The sequence below is a fragment of the Lissotriton helveticus genome, chromosome 5_1, assembly GCF_964261635.1.
Source record: "Lissotriton helveticus chromosome 5_1, aLisHel1.1, whole genome shotgun sequence".
NCBI classification, from domain to species: domain Eukaryota; kingdom Metazoa; phylum Chordata; class Amphibia; order Caudata; family Salamandridae; genus Lissotriton; species Lissotriton helveticus.
In genome coordinates, this window is record NC_136065.1 from 904,726,760 (window position 1) to 904,744,411 (window position 17,652).

A 17,652-nucleotide genomic window follows, 5' to 3' on the forward strand; every position below is an offset into this window, starting at 1 on the left:
TCAGCCCCCGGATCAATGGTTTGGATCATTTAGGCTGAAAAGGTTGAGGTCTATCCATTGTTTGACTTATGTGATGCAGTTGGTGTTGTTATGGCAATGTTTCCCACGCCTTTCCTCACCTGCACTGAACACTGATCTGATTAGAGGTGGGAAAGCCAGACAACTCATGGGAAGAGGTGAGCCAGGAGTCTGGTTGGGCTCTAAGTTCACAAGTATGAGCCAAGCACACAAAAAAATCAGCATCAGATGTTTTCGCTGTATCCATGTGTCTCTTTACTCCCTAGTACTTGTTCCTGTTTTGCTTCTCATATTTCTGATTTTCCCTGCCACTCTTGTCTTCCATGGCTTGCTCCTCTTCCATCCCCCTCTCTCTCTCCCCATCTCTATGGCATATCTTTCCTCACCCCCCTTACACTTTTTTCTCTCCTCTATCTCGCCACCCTCTTTCCTAGCCAAATTCCATCCTCTCTCGACCACATCATTCACATGTCACTCAAAAGGCTGCCACCAGACTCTCTCTCGCTGTCCTCTCTTAGCTGCTGTCCATCTTGCTCTGCCTCCCATTTCACTCTGACCCTGCCATGCCTCTTCCTTTAATGGCTCTCCCTTCTCCCTCTCCAACTGAAGCATCAGTCAGGGGCAGTTGTTCAGAAGGTGAGTGTCGGGAAGCACCTACAACATCTGTTTTACTAAGAGAAAATCTTTAGGTGACGGCTGCTTTTTGTCTTGACCTCATTACTGCTTCAGTGAGGCTGCTTCTGTGGGGTGTAGAACCTTAGACCTCCTTTGTGTATCTGTTGTGGGTGTTTAAGTCTATAGACAACTCTGCTCTGAGAAGCATCATTGCACAGAGGCCGGAGAAAAATTCCCGTCACTGCTTCTTTCAAACATGAAGTAAAAATAATCCTAATGAACAAGTTCTTGTCCTAAATGGCCATGGTTTGTCTGCTTTCTAAATGACCCCTGATTACGCTCTTTTTGGCCTAAAAACTGTAATGCTCAGGGTTGTCTGTCATACCCTACTAAGTAATGTTTGTTCTCATTCTGGTACATTGCTATTAGTTTATTATGTTATTCTCTGTTACCCCCTCTGCAATTTCCCCTTCACTTTGTTCTTCCTTTCCATTATGTGAAGCGCTCTGATACCCCTCGGAGTCTTGTTTGCGCTATACAAAACTTTATAAATAAATATATATAAATAAATAAAAAAGTCTCCACTTAGACAAGGAGAAACAGGACGGCGGACTGGACCAAACTGGTCACTTGTGAGGGGCATGTCATACTTTCTGTGGTGATCTACATTCCAAAATCCTGTGTGGGCTGGGGGTTGGCATGAGGGGCTGGTGTAGTCATTGGGCCATCCAGAGAGATTTATACAGCCTTGTGAGGGCCGCAGGAGTGCAGTGGCCTGGCTCCTCTGTTAAATGTGGTAGGTAGATGGTGGTAGGCGTTTGCTTAAGCGCAGCGTACATATCATGGGCATACAATGCACCGAAAGAAACAAGGGATAGAAATAACCAAAGCTGACCTCTATTCCCACTAATCTATATTTTTTAGCTGCTCTTTTCAAGCATGATTCATTCCCTCTGACAGCTTGTTAGTTTGTGGAAGGTGCTGGAAGTCCCTGCAGTAATCTGATAATGTCACATTCAGAAGAGGAGCTATGGACTCCTGAAGCAGGTAGACTAGCTGTGAATTCCCACTCCTTGATGGCATTTAAAAACAAGCATTAGAAATGCAATCGGGCTCGGATTTATTTGAGTTTGAGCTAATGGCATTGTAAATGGCAATGTATTGTTGCTATGTGTTATGGAGTGTGTTCATGTGGTGTGTACTGCCAGTGATTTCATTGTGAGTGTGAGAATATTGCACCGTTACTGCCTGTGTTGTCCTTCTTGTGAGTGTGAGAAGCTTGCACCTCTGCTGCCTGTGGTCTCCTTGTGAGTGTAAGAAGCTTGAACTGCTGCTGCCTGTGATGTCCTTCTTGTGAGTGTAAGAAGCTTGCACTGCTGCTGCCTGTGATGTCGTTGTTGTGAGTGGGAGAAGCTGGCACCTCTACTGCCTGTGGTCTCCTTGTGAGTGTAAGAAGCTTGCACTGCTGCTGCCTGTGGTCTCCTTGTGAGTGTAACAAGCTTGCACTGCTGCTGCCTGTGATGTCGTTCCTGTGAGTGTGAGAAGCTTGTTGCATTGTGCATCTCTGTGCTGTGCCTGTTCTTTATAAGGGACTCTTGCTCTGTTGCTGCTACTGCCTTGGCACAGTACCTGCTGTGAGTGTGAGAGGGAATTTTGCACCGCTGCTGCTTGTGATGTCCTTCTTGTGAGTGGGAGAAGCTTGCACCTCAGCTGCCTGTGGTATCCTTGTGAGTGTAACAAGCTTGCACAGCACTCAACAGCACTCTGCCCTCAACAGCAATCTGCCCTCAACAGCACACAGCACTCTGCCCTCAACAGCACTCTGCCCTCAACAGCACTCTGCCCTCAACAGCACTCTGCCCTCAACAGCACTCTGCACTCAACAGCACTCTGCACTCAACAGCATTCTGCACTCAACAGTATTTTGCACTCTGCCCTCAACAGCAGTCTGCCCTCAACAGCATTCTGCACTCTGCACTCAACAGCACTCTGCCCTCAACAGCATTCTGCACTCTGCACTCAACAGCACTCTGCACTCAACAGCACTCTGCACTCAACAGCATTCTGCACTCAACAGCATTCTGCACTCAACAGCATTCTGCACTCTGCACACAACAGCATTCTACACTCTGCACTCAACAGCACTCTGCACTCAACAGCACTCTGCACTCAACAGCATTCTGCACTCAACAGCATTCTGCACTCTGCACTCAACAGCACTCTGCACTCAACAGCACTCTGCCCTCAACAGCATTCTGCCCTCAACAGCATTCTGCACTCTGCACTCAACAGCACTCTGCCCTCAACAGCATTCTGCACTCAACAGCACTCTGCACTCAACAGCACTCTGCACTCTGCACACAACAGCACTCTGCACTCTGCACTCAACAGCACTCTGCACTCAACAGCATTCTGCACTCAACAGCATTCTGCACTCTGCACTCACCAGCACTCTGCACTCAACAGCACTCTGCACTCAACAGCACTCTGCCCTCAACAGCATTCTGCACTCTGCACTCAACAGCACTCTGCCCTCAACAGCATTCTGCACTCAACAGCACTCTGCACTCAACAGCATTCTGCACTCAACAGCATTCTGCACTCAACAGCATTCTGCACTCTGCACACAACAGCATTCTGCACTCTGCACTCAACAGCACTCTGCACTCAACAGCACTCTGCACTCAACAGCACTCTGCACTCGACAGCATTCTGCGCTCAACAGCATTCTGCGCTCAACAGCATTCTGCGCTCAACAGCATTCTGCACTCTGCACTCAACAGCACACAGCACTCTGCCCCCAACAGCACTCTGCCCCCAACAGCACTCTGCCCCCAACAGCACACGGCACTCACCAGCACACCACACTCACCAGCACACCACACTCACCAGCACTCACCAGCACACAGCACTCACCAGCACACCGCACACAGCACTCAGCACTCAACAGCAGTGTTTCATGCGTTTTTGCCTGTCTACAATGGAGGCGGCAGTCCCAACTGCAGGTTTGTAATCCTGGAGGGGCCTGTTGCTGGTGAATGCACAGGCTGCTGAGGTGTTGAATCATCAAGAATCAAAAATTCAAAGCAGTCGCTGGGGAATCACCGGGCCGTATGTGGCCAGGAAACCTCCCTTCCGATCCTGGCTGCTCTCTTGAATAAACAGTTTGATCCTGTGCACACCCTCATTCTTTGTTGAACACACCGGCACAGCCTCACTCAGCGGCTCACCCCCTGGAGCTTGCCTCACCCCTGTCCGGAACCGGTTGCTCTGGAGCACTCTCGCCAAGGAGACTGAAAACCGCTTTATTTACATAAGAGACTTTAACAATATGTATATAGAGATACATAGAGTGACTTTACAACTTGTACATTTGCATTTTTTTATATTTGTATCTCTTCCCTGTGTGACTTTACAACTTGTACAATTGCAATTTTTTTTCCTGTTTGTATCTTTGATGTAACTCATGGAATCCTAAATCCTTATGTAGCGCAACTGGTTCTTTTTTAAAGCGCTCTGACACCTTCGGGTAATATTCGCGCTATAGAAAATCGCATTAAATATATAAATAAATAAATAAATGAATAAAGAATTGTAAATCGCATTCCAACTTTAGCATTGCAGTGCTGCAGGAAACGGGCCACTGGGCGGCCTCAGGCCTCGAAGGCACGTCCTTGCAGGCATGGCCTGCCGAGGACGGACAGACAGCGCCTTGAGGTGGCCAACTGCAGGCATGTTGCAATAACGGGCAGCTGTCAGGCTCGTCCCAGCGCCCGGCCCGGACAAGAACAGGCAGCGCTAGCACGGCTCGCCTGGTAGGCTTCGAAGCACTTCATTATCTGTATTTTATTTAACTTTTCGTTGTGATTTATGAGTTGCGAACACGGCCTTTATTAAGAGCGCTTTACTTTTCAAACAAAGTTACAGAAGTGAGTGGCAAAAGTACAAATGTAAAGGTATTTTAAAATAAAATCAGCACAAACGTACCGGAAAACTAGGGAGAACACAACAGGAAGCTGTTACTGGCGGAGAGGAGGGCCTTTCATATAATTTTAAAGCCGGTCTAAATGGCAATGCATTAAGGCAGAACATAAACGACTACGAAATAAACAAGAATTACAGTGTGGACGAGCATGTATGAGTCATCTTCTGTGAGCCTCGCCTGCTGCCTCTCGTCATTTAACATTGAACGCGCTCACCGCTGTGAACGCGTTCGCATCATCTGGCTTGCATTACACGGGCACTCTGACAGCTCGTAATTAAGATTAATCACTCTGCCATGCTCGTTCTCGCACACAAAATGCCACATCGGGCACGCGTAAATTACTTACAGCCTATCACTTCAAGGCTACTACATACACAGCACAGGGAAGACGAATCACTGACCAGATGCCAGAAAACGCTAAGGAATGTGTGGAATTCCTCTCACCAAGGCCCTAGGAGATACTTCTTCTTTTTTTTCTCCTTTAACATTAGTTCTCAAAACTCCTCCCAGTTTCACTGGGGAGGAGTCCGAGCCCTAAAAAGATATATACAGTGTATAATGTAATATGTTGTGCGTGTATGGAGCAGCCACAACTCATAAAAGAGGTGAAACCCCTCTTTCACTCTACAGTGGTAATAAATAGCCTATTATACTCTTCTCATCTGCATATGTAGTTTGTGGTGTATATTAAAAAAACGTTTTAACTAAAACTAAGATGCAACGGGTTAAATTCTTGCAGTGCGGTACAGCCATATTGAAGAGGCCTTGTGGTTAGTTGTTTCTCTGTATACAGTCATACTAACATGAAACTTGTGTTCTTTGTAGGGTCCAGGAATATGACCTTTGTGCTCTAGTAATACATGTGTGCTTGTTGGTTTATTAGGTGGCTTAAATAATTTCTGTCACTGGGCCACACTGGTCCTGGCCATTTCCTCCCTACATTACTTGTAAGAATTGCCAGTAGCATGAGATCACAAGCAGAAGTTTCAAGGTTGTATGATGGACCAACGATGTGAAATAGTGAGCATGCCTTTACTGTGCATTTATTTAGCTCGCATATGCTCTTACAATGTATGCCTTTACTACGCATTGTTTATGTATATATTTATATATATATATAAACAATGTATGAACAATGCATGAACTTAATGTTGAAAGTGTGGTAAACGCACAAGTTATAAAAAGCATTTGCGTTCTAAAAACATGCGTGGTAACAAATGTGTGGTAAAGGTACAACTTGGTAAAAACCATGTTGTAAAGGCTGTGTCCCAAGTTTCAACAGCTTAGAAAGCAATCATGGTACATCGCATGTTGATATAACTGATCCATTCCTCTGTAGTCCATTGTGAAATGCTCTTTTGAAATGTCTCTTTATTTTGCTAACGTTTTGAGCAACTCGATTAAGTCACCTGCTGAGACTTGTGTTAAGCGTAATGTTGCCGTCCGACAGCCATCATTCAAGTCTCAATCAATGGTCTTTTCTTAGTGTTCGGAAACGCGTGGTTTTTATCTGTGCAGTTGTCACTGTGCACAGTGCCCTTGGAAGCAGCCAGATTGACAGCCGTTCTCTATTGAAGTACAGATTAGGAATACTATGGGCGGTGCATGCTTCATCTCTGTTCTACCACCCTAGTGAGCCAATGTCACTCCTCTGAGACCAAGGGAGAAGTCCTCCTTACCTGTGTGTTCCTTATGCTGGGTACCTACATAGCGACAATTCTTCACTACAAAACCAATCTGTTTGGTGCCTGTTACCAACTCATAGTTTGATCTCCTAGATGTAATCCGTTTCATGTGTGTGAGTTCAATGGTGTGGAATTAGCCAGATTTTATGGTGTTTATTTTATGAATGTACACACTGCGTGTTACCAGGAGAGCATTTGCTTTATGAACGGTGATTCATGGTTATTGAGGATCTCAGATTAAATCTATAATATTATGTGGAGCATCAAGACTTCATGATGGGGTCTCCAGTGAGTCATATCATGAGCTGAGTATAAACTGCTCAAGCAGTGGCGTAGGTAGGCCTTAGGCCACCCATGGCAGGCCCTGCGTTTGCTGCCTGCGTCGGCCGAATGTACGAGAGGGGGGGGGGTCGTGCTGGCGATCCCTGTGACCGCCGCCCCGTGACGGCCACAGGTAATTGCAGGGGGTGGGGGGAGGCCGCTCCCAAGACTCATGCAGTCCGGGGTGGGCCGCCCCCCTCTTGCTACACCATTGTGCTTAAGGATGATACTTCAAACCTTTAGCAGTCAGGGTGTGGTACATTGATTTCTGCAGTTATTGAGTAGAGCATGCAGGATTGTTGATCCTAGGACATAATAAATAAGGGGGAAAGATGTTGACTGGAGCATTATCTTTGCAGACTAGTGATAAGCGGTAGGGTGGGAAGAATTTCATGTGACCGGTAAGAGGGAAAGGGGCAACATTGTATTTTTTGTTTTTTAAGAAGGCATGGGGGAAGTGTGTTTTCAGTTTCTCTAGTAACTAAGTAAAGTTTTTGGCAGGACACAAAGTTCAGTATTTTGGTTTTCCGAACAGTTGGTGCTACTGATTTTGGACACAATAAAACCTGGGTTACTTGTTGCTATGGGCCTAAGAAATGTTGAGTTTATTATTCGTGCTCATATATGTGGTTATTATCCGTGTTCCTATCTGTGCTTATTGTTGTTGTTGTTTATGCATTTTGCCGGTCCATTTTAACTCAATCTGTTTCAGAATGTCTTTGATACTTAGGGCCTCATTACGACTTTGTTGGTCCAACAGCGGATGGTGCAATGTGCCGTCCACTCTAGGACCGCCAAGGCTGTGGAGTGAACGCCCGGTATATTAGGAGTTAAATCTTGGTCTGCGGTTGTTTGATGACGTCTGCCTGCTAGGCTCAAAGAAGAGCCTATCATGCAGACTTCCACAGGCAGAGCGCCGACTGCACCTTCCTGCATGGTGTGGCATATATGCCACACCATGCAGGAAGCGGAGTTGCAAATCCAGAGGGGCACTACATGTGCCCCCCTTTATGCACCCCCAGATCTGGCAGGGGACCCCTTTGTTGTCATTCCACCACCCTTTTCATGGCGGGTTCACCGCCTTGAAAATGGCGGTGAAATTGCAACTCGGAATATGCTCGGTGGTGCCCAGCATATTCCTGCCGCTAAAAGACCGCCAGTCCAGCGAGATCCTTGATCCTGGCAGTGCAGGTGGTCTTGTGGCAGTCTGACTGCCGCAGTCGTAATATTGCGGTCGGTCCCACAGTGTGGCAGTCGTCGGACTGCCACCACTAGTATGGCGGCCCTATGGACCACCAAGCTCGAATCAGACCCATAGACAAATTTGATGGAGAAATTTCATGTTGTTATACTAGCTGCTTATGGAATGTGCTGTGCTGTTGGAGGGATTTCTGTGGATCAAGAGCCGTTTTGAAGGGTTTTAAAGTGCTCCATTTAGCTTGAAAATAATATTTTGTCTGAGAAGCTAATAATCTTTCTGAGTGGTTGTGTGTTTGTATTTTTACACTTAGGTATATTTTCTGGGGCTTTCTACACATGAATATAAATGTTTTTAGGTCTTGTCTAGTTTTTTTTCTGTCGGTGGGCTTAGAGTCCACTCACTGCTTCGCATTGGCTTGCTTCATTGTTACTCTCTTTTTCTTTCTTCTTCTTGGCCAGTTCCCACATGCTTCCTTTTCTCTAAGGGTGTTTATCCATTCCCTGGAGCATGTACACTTCCTTCCTAGGCTAATTATTTTAGGCACTACTTCTTCTTTGTGTTTAAGCACTCTAACAGAGTGGTTCTTTTTCAGCTGACTCCCTTGTGTGCCTTTCCGCTCTGTGTTTCTCCCTCCCTCGTCTATGTTGCTTTCCCCTTCCCACCCTCCCTCATCCATGTTGCTTGCCCCTGGCCACCCTCCAGCTTTCCATCGTCTGTGTTGCTTGTACCAGGCCACACACCCATCCTCCCTCGTCTGTGTTGCTTCCCCCCAGACAATCATCTGTGGTGCTTGCCCCACCCTCACTTATCTTTCTTGCTTGCCCAACCATCTGTTTGCTTGCCTGACCCAACCCCCTCACTCATCTGTGTTACTTGCCCCCACCCACCCTCTTTTGTCTTTGTTGCTTGCACCCACCCACCGACCCTCCGTTGTCTGTGTTGCTGGACCCACCTTCTCATTGGTAATTAATTTGCCCCATTCATCTGTGTTGCTTGCCCCAAACTAACCTGCCTCGTCTATGTTGCTTGACCCTACTCACCCACCTACCCTTCCTCTGTGTGCTAGCCCCTAACGACCATCCCTCATCTGTTTTGCTCACCTCTACCCCCTTTCCTCTATTGCTATCCGTGTTGTTGCCTGAACCCACCTGCCCCGCTTCTTTCCCTTCTAGTCCGTGTTGTTGCTTGCCTCCCTTCTTCTGTTGTCTGTGTTGTTGCTTGGCCTTAACTGCCGGTGCTCACTCCCTTCTTCCGTTAGTGTCCGTACCCACCCGCCCTTCCACCTCCCTTTGTTGCCTGTAGACATCTACACTCCCTCTGTCCATTACTACTTCCAAAGTGGGTATATTTGAATCTAAGTCTTCTAGTATAATTATTGAATAACCTCCGCATTTGGTTGTGTGGACGTGTGTTCATCGACAAGGAGAATTTAAAAGGATCAATCATTACATCAAACACAAATTAATTTACATTGATGTATTTATTCAGTAATTAGTAATATTTAGTCATCATCAATCATAGATTAAAATAATCCATTAGTCAGTATTTCAGAACAAAGTAAAATACCACAGTAGTAAGGATTACAAATAATATGGAGAAAATACAGCAAGTGTGTTCCATAAAGGAAATCCCTAATCTGAATTTAATAGAGATTGAGGCATAGAAATGACAATTTCTTCAACAAGCAAGTAAAGGTGTCTTTTGAGATACCCAAATGAGGAGTTCTGATGAGAGAATAAAAATGCATAGGCATGAAGCCTTTGCACTTTAGCAACAGAAAATTTAGAACACTGGTAAGTATTCTCAGCAGGCGTATCTAGTCTCTAGGTGAGAAAGGGAAGAGCTCAGAGGGGTCTCTCCTATCTGGTCCTGCTAAACGTTAAGGAACACACACCTATATATTTCTGCCAAAAGCAACATTAAAAACAAATATTACATTCCCTGTACCCAGCAGCCAATATATTTTCAGCAAATACTGGGAGAAGGGAAACTCCCTAGTTTCACACAACTTCACAATAAAGCACAGTAGTTGAGTACTTCAAATAACAGAGTAGGAACATCTTGCGGATCAGACAGTTCTTCCCAAGAGTCGCCTTTCTACCCATCTCCTCTCCTCCAGGTGAGAACCTAACCATCAGTTGTCTGATACATAACAAATGCCTATTCACTAGCTAACAGATTGCTTCTGGAAAGTTACAGCATCTGCAATAGAAGAGAAAAAACATTCTGTGCAAGGCAACTGTTTAATGCAAAAACAGGCCTTTTAGTCCTAACGTATAAAACCAACGCTAATATGGCATCAGTAGAACCAAAGTCAGTACATTTTCTTACTTCATTTGTGTGCTTGCAGTGCCTAAGTATGATTACCGACTACAATTTGCATTTATCATATGTGTGTTATTCAGCATAACATTTTGCACTTTTCAGTTAAATGTGTGTTTGTTTGCAAAATGAGAATATTAGCTCCATCACCACCCTCCCTCCTTCCTTTCCCTCTTGTCTGTGAACCCTCATTTCATTGTTGTCTGTGCCAAGCCCCCCTTCCATTGTTGTCCATGCATGCTCTCCCTCCTTCCTTCTTTTGTTTTCGATGCCCGCCCACACTCCCTCCCTCCTTCCATTGTGGCCCGTGCCCACCCTCACCCCCCTCCTTTTATTGTCTGTGACTACTTGCCCACCCAACTTCCCTCCCTTTGTTTACGGTCCAAGAATACCCACCCACCCTGCCTCCTTCCTTCTGTTGTTTTCCAAGCCGCTCCTTCTGTTGTCCGTGCTGTTGCTTGCCCCAGCCCCTTCCACCCTCTATTGCCTATCCGCTTGCACCTCTCACTCCATTGTCCATGTGAATGCTCCCAGCCTCTACATCTCACCCACAGGTGTCCACGTTGTTCACAACTCACTGTCTGTGACTCCAACCCCCGTAATAGACAAATAGAAGCACTGCGATGTGGCGAGAGCTGGCCACGTCATAGTGCTTTATTCCCACACCCTCTATTGTCTGTGTTGAACACTTTCTGCCTCCTTCCCTATTGCCTCCTGTCCTACCAGCAATAAATAAAGCAATGTGATGGAGCTAGTGCTGTGTGCGTTATAGCGCTTTTTTATTTTTGCTTTCAGCCATGTTGCACAGCAGTCGTGCTGCTGGGCAACATGACTAAAATACATTGGCAAAACCAATAGCTCACTCGTAGGTGAGACCTTTTGGCTTTGCCAATGCTTGTTTAACTATGGATGCAGCTTTTGTGCATAATGATGATGCTTTCTGTAACCATCTTCAAAGAGGTTACTGCTTTAATTATCTGTTGCAGAGGGCCAGAATATGATTGGAACAAGGTGTGGCGATTTGAGTTTTAGGTGATAGAAGGGACTCCTTTAAGGACTGGAGCTTGGAAAGAGGTTGCCTCTGATTCTTCTTGGCCAAGGTGAGCTCTCTTTGTGGGCCGTAGTTTCGTTAATGTGTAATCTTTTAGTGGTGATGTCTGAATGTGATGAGGTGGTACTCAAACCGGCCAGGGTTTGCAGTGATGATATACAGAGATTTTTTAAACTGCGTGTGTTGGCGTGATGTATGGCTACATGTGGCTACACTTGCAGTGACTGCTGTGTTTTGCAACATGCTGCAAGAATGTCAAAGTTAATTTGGGATGTTGATAAACATGCAGAAAATTGTGCTAAGATCACTTCAGGTGACATAGGCCACAACATGCTGCAAAATCTTAGCAGTGCTATCTAAATGGCTGTTGGGGGTACATGGACGTGACAGAAGAATAAATAGAGCATTCACAGTTTGACAATCACTGAGTGATATAAGATTTTGATCTTAGGGCTGATGCGATGTATTATTTCCTGCTAAAGGATGCTGTTTTACTTGTAGTACTGAAAACTCCTCATGGCTAAGTTAAACTGTAAGTGATGTTGAATCCATTAGTTACAGTTGCTGAATAGTTAACAACACGCTGGTCTTCATTGATGTCAAGCCTTACAAGCACCAGCTCGAACAGGCTGTAAAGAAGTTGTATGATATTGATGTTGCCAAGGTCAAACTTTTTAGAATAATAAAACTGCAAGATTCTGATTTTGGCATGCTTGAAGTACCCATGATAAAGAAAGTTGTCAATCAATCAATCAATCAATCAGAGTATTTGTAAAGCACGCTACTTACCCGTGAGGGTCCCAAGGCGCTGAGGGGGGGGGGGGGGGGGGGGAGTGCCGCTACTGCTCAAAGAGCCAGGTCTTGAGGAGTATTCTGAAGGCGAGTAGGTCTTGGGTCTGCCGTAGGTGGGTAGGGAGGGTGTTCCAGGACTTGGCGGCGAGGTAGGAGGAGGATCTGCCACCGGAGGTCGTTCGTTGAATGTGGGGGACAGTGGCGAGGGCGAGGCTGGCGGAGCGGAGCTGGCGGGTGGGGGTGTAGAAGCTGAGCCTGCTGTTCAGGTAGGGTGGTCCAGCGTTGTGGAGTGCTTTGTGGACGTGGGTGAGGAGCTTGAAGGTGATCCTCTTGTCGACGGGGAGCCAGTGTAGGTCTCTCAGGTGGGGGGGTGATGTGGCTGCGGCGGGGGACGTTGACGATCAGTCGGGCGGAGGCGTTTTGGATGCGTTGTAGTCGTCGTAGGTGTTTGGCTGGGATTCCTGCGTAGAGTGCGTTGCCGTAGTCCAGTCTGCTGCTGAAAAGGGCCTGTGTCACCGTTCTTCTTGTTTCGGTAGGGATCCACTTGTAGATCCTGCGGAGCATGCGGAGGGTGTTGAGAAGTTGTCTGATAATATGTTGGGGCAAAGCATGAAATGGGAATTTAGAGTGCAAGTACTCACTGTCTTGGAATGCATATTTGCTACTGAGAAGTGGTGATACCTTTCCCTTAAAAGTATTGCAGCATTGCTAAGAAGGGCTGGTACTCACTCTTTCTAATTTAAGAAGTGCAGTTACTCAGTACCTGACAATACCACCCGTTTAAAGCACTGACTGGGGGTTTATACTGACATTGGGGCATTGAGGTAGAGAAACCCTGACGCACAAGACCGGAGGAATACTGATATGCACACCATAACTAAAATAGGGTATCCACTGGTCCTAGAGTTACTTGGATGGTGGAAAGTCTCAGGAGCCAACAGTAAAAAAAACGCACTGTCTTGTGAGAGAGTACTTGTCCCTCCCCTATCCTCCACTCACACTCTCTCGCACATTTTTTGGTTTTTCAGTGAAGTCACCATCACTGTTTTTTTTGTTAATTTTTATTCAGACTTTAAAGTGTACCCTAGTGTGCATGATTATAGTTGCGGTGGGCACTCTCAAAACCTTTGTGCAAGTTATGCTATCTTGGTTGTTTTCAAAGCCCTTCATAGTGTGGTCGCTCAGTCCCCTAGTGCGTCTGGGACGTGTGGTTAGCTGTGGTCTGGACTGGCTGTGGAGGCCCAGCTCAGGCTACACCCGCCACTATGGGGAAGTGGGCTGAGTAATATACATGGGTAATGGGGTTGTTACTGCAGTGTTACAGACCAACACCCACATCATACATGGCTTGTAGCTGAACTGAAGAGATGGAACGCGAATCATGCTATGGGTGGAGTTATATTCACAAGAGTTGGGAATAACTCTTGGACGCAGAATCCTGTGATGGAAAGTATAATGTGCCCTCCATCGCTAATGATATCTTCAGTTTTTTAAGCAAGCACAAGTTTGGGGTGGTACTGGGGGCAGTTTGTTATCTGTACATCACAGGAGCATGCAAGCCATACCCGGTTTCTTGAAAACCAGCATTGCCATATAGTTGTATGCAGGGTTCTTTAATCCAAACACACAGTGCTTTGCCCTTAACTTCACTCCTTTTACTGCAGGGTAGTTACAGCACAGCTAAAGGTGTTTATGGAAAAGGCAGCCTTGGCATGAGTGTTGAATAAAAAGCTTTTTTTTTGTTCATTTATGATTGTCCAAATTTCATTGCGCTTATGACGTTGCACATATGACTTATATGTTATTTCTCACTATGACAGGGTCTTTCTGTACTTCAGCCATGAGTAGCAGAAGCTCTGATGATGCCTTCAGAGGCACCGGTTACTATGTCTTAAGCCCTGGTAAAGATGGCAAGGACTTTGGTTGCTATACCCCACTGCGTATGATGCCATGGGTTATTTGTTGTTGGTTTACTCTTTACCTGCGGACACTGCACCCTCATGATAGCTTTGGTTAGTCTGTACAGTATCCTAGTATTGAGGCTAGAAGTTCTGGTCATTCCCAGTGCTAGAAATTGAGAAATAGAAGTGCAGGTACCCGGTACCGGAGTACCTGCTTGTTTCTGAGAAGTGCTGGTACTCTCCAATTAAAAGTATTACGTCTCTCATGAGAATTGCCGGTACTCTCCCTCTCGAAATAAAGAAGTGTCGGGAATGAGTACCGGGAAAACGCCCGTTGTCCGCTATGGCCTGTCCGGCCCTGGTCCCGGCTCATTTAAAGCACTGGTCATTCCACCCAACCATAGAGGAGGCCAGAGGCAAGCGACCTTCTGTTCATAGAGTGCCCAAGTGTGACCTACTGCAGCTTTGTCACTGTACCCCAATGTGTATGACGAAAGGAGGGTCTGTGGTCCACCCCTGTGAGGCAGGGTCAAAACAAGTTCTGGCAATGTACCCCCACTGTGTGCAAGGCCAGTGGTCAGAAGCAGTGGGGGCCGCACCCCTGTTATAAGATAGCCATGCCTAGATAAGGTCTGTCTGGACTGTACCGGGCATGCCTGAGGACAGCAGCTCTAGGCACTATGCAGTTGTCTCGTGGCAGATTTAAGCCTCGTTATTCGCATCCTCTCTTCTCCCTCGTGTTCTTCCACCCCTTCCTGCCAGCGGTTTCCTGCTATTTTTCAGACTGTTTACCCATTCGCCGCGCAGGTCAGTGGCCTAATAATGCCACAAAGCACTTTTTGAAATTGCAGATAATTTTCTGTGCTCAGATCTGCGCGCAATATTGATGGGAGGGGGGAGCTGATTAGAACCCAGGGAATTGCACTTGATGGGAACAATCTGGAAGGAGTGAAAAATGATTAAACACACCCAGCAGGGGTCTGAGGAGTTACCATTTGCGGCGCGGCGGTATTAATTCTCCCCGCACTGCACAGCAGCTTGATTGCACACTGTGAATACTGCTTGTTAGAGATTGGGCACCATTTTGCTGCAGTTGTTGTAATGTAAGACTAAATGCTAATTAGGATTCTAACAATAATTAGAACCTCTTGCCAGGCGCTGTAAGTGAAGCGCCGAATTGAATTTGCCGAAACAGAGGCCCCTGTCTGCTTTGCAAGCAGCGACTCCGTCGGCGCGAGCAAATCCGAGAGGTTTTATGCTTCGCTTACAGGATTGTAAACATATATTTTTTTATGGCGCACCTAATTAGTTCATTATGCTGCATTTAATAGGATTATTCTGATAGAAATCTGACAGGCAAGGGCCAGGGAGAGGGAGGCAGGGGAAGCAGAGACACACATATGCGGTGGCATGTGCAAGCTCTCAACCCCAGGCCTTGCCTCAGCTACAGGGCTCTGTACAATCAAGGCCTTGAGAAAATAATTCTTCCTGCCACAGACTTGTGCTTTGAAACAACCTGGCTCATTGGAATTGCTTAGACTGCGGTATCGCTGAGTTATTACCTTATATTGTATTGTATTGTATTGTAATTGCATTTATATAGCACTTACTACCCCTGACGAGGCGTCGAAACGCTTTATCGGCGAGTAGCACGCTACTCTGAAACCCATAAAGCATTAGTGGTGAATAAGTATAGTGAAATATGAAAGTAATTTGAGTGGTGGATAGGTTAGTCAGTTATTTCGATTCAGAAGGATAGTCGAGGGATAGAAGAGGGAAAAAGGTTTGCATTTATATAGCACTTGTTACCCCTGATGGGGTGTTGAAGCAAGTAGCACGCTACTCCGCATACGCATAAAGGATTATTGGTGAATTAGTATGGTGAAATATGAAAATAATTTGAGTGGTGGATGTTAGTTATTTGGAGTGGGAAGGATAGCGGAGGGATTGAAGAGGGAAAAAGGTTTGCATTCATATATCACATACTCACGTGCATTTTATTGATTCATTTACTTTTTTCTATAGCGTCTCCTTACTAGGAAGGCGTAAGTGGGTTTTTAAAATAGATAATAAAATATAAATGTCAAATACAGAATACAATACAGAGTAAGCAGTAAGAACCCATGCCTTGGGGAGAGAAAAATGAGAACATACTAGATAGGAGGGGAGTCCACCGATAGTGGTGATTGTAGGGTTTATTGAGGTGAAAGCAGCATAGGTTGGTATTTAGATGTTTCCCGAGGGTGAGTGACATCAGATTGGGTTATGCTGGTCGGAGGAAGGGAGTTCCAAAAGCTGAACACGGCTCTCGAGACAGACTGTTTTAGTGCTAGAGACGTGTTTTGGGTGCAAGTTTTCAAAAAGAGAGTGTATACTCACTATTAGGCCAAAAGCCATATTCAGGGGCGGCTCCTCTGGTATGGCGGATGAGCGTTGCCCCACTGCTGGTACCAGCAGACGTATGTAAAATAAAATGATAATAAAGCAGTTATAAAACTGCTTTATTATCGTTTTATTTTACTCGTGCAGCCGAGTCTTGAGGACGGGGCCATCAGGATCAGGAGGAGCGGTGGGCTCAGGGCAGGCACTGCTAGTGCACATGTCGCTTTGGCGTCCGTCCACGGCTGGCAGAACTGACATGCGCATGTGGATATCTCCAGGCTAAATCTTGGAGATATTGGCAGGCTCAGGAGCACAGGCTCCAGTCCCTTCTGGATCATGGAACCAGCCCTCTCTGCCCAATCGCTACGCTTCTCTCATGCTGGTGAATGCCAGCATGAGAGTCGTGTCTGGATTGGCGCAGGGGAGTCTGTGCACATTGGAGTTGAAGGGGCAGCGACAGATGTCAGGCTTCAGGTACGTTTTGTATGTTTTTATTTTTATCCCCTGCCCCCCGCTGCTGATGGTGACTTCAAACATTCACTTGATCCAGGCATGACTATGCACACCTAATGGCCTAACACAGAGCCAGAAATTCCCCTCAAGCCTCCATAGGGCCACACTCCATGACATGGCCTCACCTGCAACACCCTTGCTCTCTCACTGGTACACATTGTCTCTTCAATGGAGATGACAGCCAAATACATCATTGTGACACCGCATTATTTTCATATGCTTGTTGCATCTTGAACCGAGACTATAAGTATTAATGGGAGATCCATAGAATTTTTATCTTCACCTTTAGCTGCGTGGTACTGCATTGGCTAAGTTCTCTTTGTGTTTGTTTACAAATGGTGTGCTGATTGATGGGCCTGGAACCTTGTACATGGTTTTAGTAATATACAGGCACACATATACCAGTGTATAACCACTTCCTAAGTCAGTCTGGAGAAGGTTACATCTAGACATGGAAGAAGCCAGTTCAAGAGATACTGAGTGCATTCACCAGCATAGGGAGCAGTGCACTTAGGTTGGCTGTGGCAGACAATGGCGTTACTGCACTACTACTTCTGGCGCAGAAAAGATTATTGAGCGCAGTGTTAGATCGGCTTCTGCCAGATTCTGATGCACAGCATTGTGGGTTGGGAAGCAGCTTCCGGAATGCGTTTCAAAGCCAAGGCCAGCTTGTCCTCTTTGTTTCTACGACTGCTCGTCACATTCGGATCACTGTCCAACCAGTTCCCTACTGTATATTCAAATAGCTTTTATTGCCATTTTTCATAACCACCCACCCCCAGCTTTCTTGGAGAATGAGGGAATGTATTTTTGAATTGTTTTAGGCCACTGTAATTTAGTGTATAGGAAAGAGTATTAACTTCTTA